A 6,328-nucleotide genomic window follows, 5' to 3' on the forward strand; every position below is an offset into this window, starting at 1 on the left:
GGTAAGCAAATATTATTGTTAAATTGTAACTTAACTTACATTTAAATTAGTTTATAATTAGATACAATAAACTCTTCTGATAACTTAAATTAGCTATCTTTTTAAAATAAATTAGCTATCTTTTTAAAAACAGAGATGAATCTGAAGTAGTTGCTACATGATCTTATTACATAGACGTTTATGCTAACATGGATTTGGAATATGACCATTCAAACTAAATTAATCATTTTCCATATGCTCGATTTTTAAATGGCTTTAATGCGTCGTATAAAGCGATAAGATAGACAATAAATATGATGTAGCACGCATGAACTTATGATTATAAAATTGATTCCATGCACTTGCTTTTAGAGCCATTTAAAAACCTATCACTTGTAAAGTCAGTTTTCGGTCGATTATTATCTTGTAATTTAGTTATTTTTATTAAAACCAATGAGCTCTGTGACAACTATTTCATATTATCCTTCTACTTCGTATACTACTCGAAGTTGATCACAAATTGGTTTATAACGACAGCTCTCATTTTTGGATTGTGAATTGAGCTGATTTTTTATGAAATTGAACTAGGTTGTAAATGGCGGGAAGCGGTAGCGGGGCTGTCAGTGATCGCCTACCGCCTCGGCCGTCTAGGTGGTTGAATTTTTTACCGTCTAAATGGTTGAATTTTTTAATATCATCTAGATAATGTGCAATTAATTAGTTGACTTTGACTATTTTTTAAAATTGTTGATTAAAATTTTAAAATTGTTGACTACAACTCGCCGTATAGCTTGGGTCGCCTAAAACACTCGCCTGCCTACCACATAGGCGCTGCCTCGACCATTGTTTAGAACACTGAAATTGGACAATGAGACTGCATCCATTGAGATCAAGAATGGCACTTTTGTTCACGGCACCATTACAGGTTTGCAACGGGTCATGGATTCAGTTTCGTGGTTGAGTTTTGAATTTTGTACATTCGTACTCAGTTATAGTTTGGTTCGGAATTGTTTTTGGCCACGGAGAAATTTATCATACGCCTATTATTATTGCCCCAAATTGGGTGAAGAGTATGAAATTGCGATGAATTTGAAAGAACCAATTATTTTATGAGTTATTGGCACGTGTTCTTGAAAGGTTAAACTGTTAAGCAATTGATTCCTTACATCATCGGTATATTTTGGAACTCCTCGCTGGATCATTAGTTTCTGTGCTGTTCTTATGGTTTTTGAAACTGATAATGAATGGGATAAATATTAACAATGCAAATTGGAATTTGATTGGGTTAGAGATTGCTGAGAGTGAGGTAGTTTCATGGTATCATATCTAGGTTGGATTGACATCAGGGAGTGGATCGGTCGTAAAGATGCTTTTATAGAAGTGATGACTTGATGTTTTGCAGCTTAAAATTTTATGTTTGTGACACTGGCTTGCCAAACTTAGATGTTCTACAACTTAACGATCATGAAGATTTACGGTTGTAATTTACGTGTAACGACTAAGGAGTGTGATACTGTGATTGTTTGATCACTGATTCCTGTCGATGTATGTGCGCTTCACTTTTGCTTCTAATTGTTTAATATGATGATCCATCGTTACTGTTATCTATTTGTTATAAGTCTTACCATTCTATTTTGACATTGTTGTTAGTAACAAGGACACAAGTATACTACCAAATCTTCAGTACCAACATTTTTAAATTTCCATTTGCTTTGTATGTCCGTGTAATCACTAAACTCTTTCTAGCTTTTACTATAAAAATGGGCAGTGGGTATTCCATTTAGTGCTTGGCCATTTCATTAGCCACTAATAGCAGATGTGGGGACAAAATCCCCGACCCGAAGTGCTCATTTGACTGTTTGTTCAAACAATGTAGCCTTATGATCTGAGATTCTGATCTGTCCACTTTTTATAGGTGTTGATATCAGCATGAGCACACATCTGAAGACCGTAAAACTGACCTTCAAAGGAAAGAATCCTGCAACTATGGATCACCTGAGTGTGAGGGGGAACACAGTCCGATATTACATCCTCCCCGACAGCTTAAATCTGGAGACATTGCTGGTGGAAGAGATGCCAAGGGTCAAGCCTAAGAAGCCAACTGCTTGTATGACAATAATTGCCTTTAGCTTCATTTACAATTTTTAATGAACTCAAATTTCCCTCCAGCACTATTTGATGAACTATTCTATGTCAAATTCAGGACAACCTTTGGGGCGTGGCCGGGCCGGGGTCGTGGGCGCGGTCGAGGGCGTTAGGTGTATAGCTCCAAGTGTCTTTAACTTTTGTTGTATTTGGTTCTGTAAACAACTGTATTACCTGTTTTCTCACTGCGGCCGTAGAAGATAGAACCTTCTTTTGGAAGCTTGGTCTTTGTCTCTGTTTCATTTTGTTAAATATTTTTAAATACCGTTTGGTTAGTAAGATGAGATAAAAGTGTTGGTGTATAATCAGAGTGACTTGTCCCCGGTGCTATTAGGCTTTTTTGTTGGAAAGTGAGGCTTTGTTGTATATAATTTTATTTCTAGATTTATTGATGGAAAGTTGGTACATTAAAATTTAAGGTAAGGTGTTCATAGATTTTTTTATATTTAAAAAAATTCTCTATGAACACCTTAATTTTTTTAAATATAAATTAAAAAATTATAAAATTATTCTTATGATTTATTTTTAAGCGTCATGAATCTTTTACCAACCACTGTCAGAGAGTTTATAGATAGTTATAAATTTTATAAACACTTTTGTTTTAAATGTAACCGATGAGTTTAGCGATATAGCATTGTAATCAACATATTATTTATATGAAATTTCGCTGCAAAATATAGTTCGTCTTCAAATACTTTCATAAATTCTATCAGTGTTTTACTAGTGAAGCATTATTACAATTGTTCTAAGTTAAACTTAAAAAAGGAATTCAAAATCCAAAAAGGATATTAAATGTGCAATAATTTTGCATTACTCGAACTCTATTTAGCCACAATTTCTCAATTTTAGAATAATTTTCGAGGCATGTGGCATGAAAGATATTTCAGGAAAGAATAAACGTACAATTTAGAATTACATATATTCTACTATTTTTCTTTTAATTGTATTGTATTTTTCTTCGAAGAACAGACAACAACAGATCAATGCAAGTATATATGTACGGAGTTCCCTTGCTGTAAAACACACACACAACAACATTCATGGCATCGTCTGGTTCCTCTCTTTTTATGGTATCAGAGCTCCAAACCTGATGATACTGAAAATATCCAAACATTAAGCAAAATGAAGCAACAACATGCTATGCCTGCTACAAAAACCAAGGTACTTGTTCTTTACACAACTCGAACCATTCGGATATGATGCTTGAATGAGCAACTACATGTGAAGTCGAGCAATGCGGATTAGCATGATTGCTTAAAATGAAATTGAATTTGCCACAGATTCAATCATACTGCTTCCCAGTTGCTTCAAATTTTTCCTCGTGGCAATGATATGGTGACGTTGTGGTTGTTGAACTCGATTTATCCCTGCATAGAGTGATATCATGATACCGGAGAGTGAGCCAGAAGCTGGTGGATCGAGTTCATCTCGGAACAACTATGAAGGGAGGTTTATATGCAATTGTATAGAAAATAAAGTGACACAAACTTAGAAAGCAAAATATAGCTTGTATATTCTGCATTGAGATATAAATAGAGGAAAGAAAGGGAAGGAAGCAGTGTTGTTCAAAATGTACAGAATGGCACTGGACAGATATGTATAAAACCAGCAAATCAATACAACGAATCAAAACAGTGTTACAATGCTTAAATAAATCAAACCGAGGCTTGTAGCTTGTACAGTTTCCTTAAAACAGATTCGTCCCCTCCGGTATGCGCTCCGAGGTTTCAGCGGACGTCTGTTTCCTAGGATACAACGTGCAGACCAGCAGAGTTGCAGCACAAAGCACTATTTTAGCTAACAAAAACAGTACCTGAACTTTATCAGTGGAGGAAGCATAAGCAGAAGTTAAGGAGCAGAAGCAGCAGTTCAGCAAAACCAGTAGTTCAGCAGAACCAGAAGCAGTAGTTCAGCAGAACCAGAAGCAGCAGTTCAGCAAAAACAGAAGCATAACGAGGAGAAAGTGGATTTTCGGTGTGTCTTTCTAGGCTAGGCACATCCCCTATTTATACATGTCAATACCATCCATATGAAAGGCCAAAGGTTGCCTTAATGATGGTAAATGAAGCACCAAGAGTTGGGGAGATGAAGCACCAACAGCCAAACCATGTCAAATGTCTCAAGGGCATGTGAAAGGTCTCAACCAAAAAAAATAACAAAAGATGGCATAAACTGCTAGGCGATTTTTGCCTTGATCGGTCCGACATTCGACGTACCCAGGTCGCGCTCGTACGCTTGCACACAAGTCAAGCCTTTTTCCATTGCAAATCGGGCTCATGATTTGCACCCCCATGCACCGGCGTGCGCGAGAGAGAGCCTTTTGACCAATCTTTGTTACACCTCCATAAAATGTAACACAATATAAACTTATCTATACCACTTTATTATTTCAATGTGGGACAAACTCACCTTACAAATTTCCATTCACTCACATGAAAAACCCATAAGCCTAAAAACTCATACCTTTAATCCAACAAGCAGAACCCCCTAATTCAAAGTTTCTAAAATCTGTTCTTCTACTTTCTTCTGTGTACGTGAATTTCTTTTCCATTGTTTTAACTTGCAGGGAGACCAGCCTATTGGTATAACCAACATTTTAATTAAAATTAGGTCTGTAAAAGTTTAAATAATATTTTTTGACGGGGTAAAAATATAGTATTTTATTATTTTTGATATAAAATTAAAAACCAATATAGATGCAATTAAATTTTAAAATTTTCTACCAAACTTTACTCCAATATAAGATCCAGCTCTGGTTTATGCCAAAACAGCAGCAAAACATTTGGAGCCATCTTCAAGAATGTTTGTATCAAGAATCAAACAATTAAACAAGAACTTGTGGAGCACAAGGACACACGATCTGTTTCAGCATATTATTACACAAACCTCAAATCTCTTTGAAATGAACTTTCTGTAAAAAAACGTGACACATAGCGTGTACAAATTGAAATTGGCGACGGCCAAGAAAATTAAGTTACGTACACGAATCTTCTTTTGAAATTCATGCTCCCAAATTTTCTCGTTGATGGTATGAGATGCCTATAAATAGCAACGATTGACGTCCCTAAGCACACACACCTCATAAAGAAATATACATCATCTATCGAGAGGGTGGAGTGCTTAGAAGACTTCAACTGAGAAGAAAAACAAAAAAATCAAAAATTCTCAATGGCCGGAGGTAACACTCGATTTAAGCTTCCGCATATTATATCATGTTTATATATACGTGAAAACATGATTTTGAGAAAAATCTCTAACATTTGGTATCAGAGCCGTGATACCTCTACCTTGAAAATTTTGCTTCTGGGAATTTACGTATGAAAATTTGAAACTTGAATTTCGAACATAATAATCATAAGAAACTTACCTGAGAATTTGTTCTCGGTTGCACCTTGGAGCCTTGAAGATAAAAATATACAGTTTTTTTTTTTCAAAATTTTGAGAAAAGAAAATTGGAGGCTGAAGGTTTCTGAAAAATTTGGAGAATATGTAAAGATGCCGTAGTGATGTAAAGGAGATGTCTTGTATTTCAAATGGAATCATTCAATTTGAAGGGACATCTCACTTCAAAACTTCAATGCAATGTTTAATTTATTTATTTATTTTTAATTAAAATAATTAATTAAGTGGGACCCACATAAATTGATTGTGCATGTGTGATGTGTCGGTTATAATATGTGTATATATTTATTTATTTATTTTATTATTTTTAATAATAATAATAATAAATAAATAATTAATGTGTTATTAAGTTATATGTATAATTTGGTATAAATATAGCATTTGGTTAAATAATTTGTACACATTAAAATATTTTCAAATTCAGCGTAATTTCTAATACATGTATAGAAATTATTTTTTGCATGTTACATATAATATCAAATATTATGGATAAGTGTTTGATGTGTACATGCAAATTTAATATTATACTTGCATTTAATTTTTAAGTTTTTTAAATGCAAATTGTATTGAAAAATAATTTTGTAAATCAATATTCACATTATGTTCATATTAAATTATACTGAGTTGTTTATAATTTAAAATGAACATATCAAGTAAGATGTGAATATAATATTTCAGATATTCACAAATGAGCAAATAATCCTCACTTTATCATTACTCTGATAAAAGAGAAAAACTGATGGGGAGCCCACATTTTCACGTAAATGTGATCCTCACTTTATCACTACTCTGATTGAAGAGA

General features: G+C 34.0%; 1 pseudogene; it reads left to right on the forward strand.

Moving 5' to 3' along the window:
• The first annotated feature begins 574 nt into the window (after positions 1-574).
• Positions 575-2,366, forward strand: LOC142542094 (small nuclear ribonucleoprotein SmD1a-like; annotated as a pseudogene).
• The last annotated feature ends 3,962 nt before the right edge of the window (positions 2,367-6,328 follow it).

This window comes from Primulina tabacum, chromosome 4 (genome assembly GCF_025594145.1).
Source record: "Primulina tabacum isolate GXHZ01 chromosome 4, ASM2559414v2, whole genome shotgun sequence".
NCBI classification, from domain to species: domain Eukaryota; kingdom Viridiplantae; phylum Streptophyta; class Magnoliopsida; order Lamiales; family Gesneriaceae; genus Primulina; species Primulina tabacum.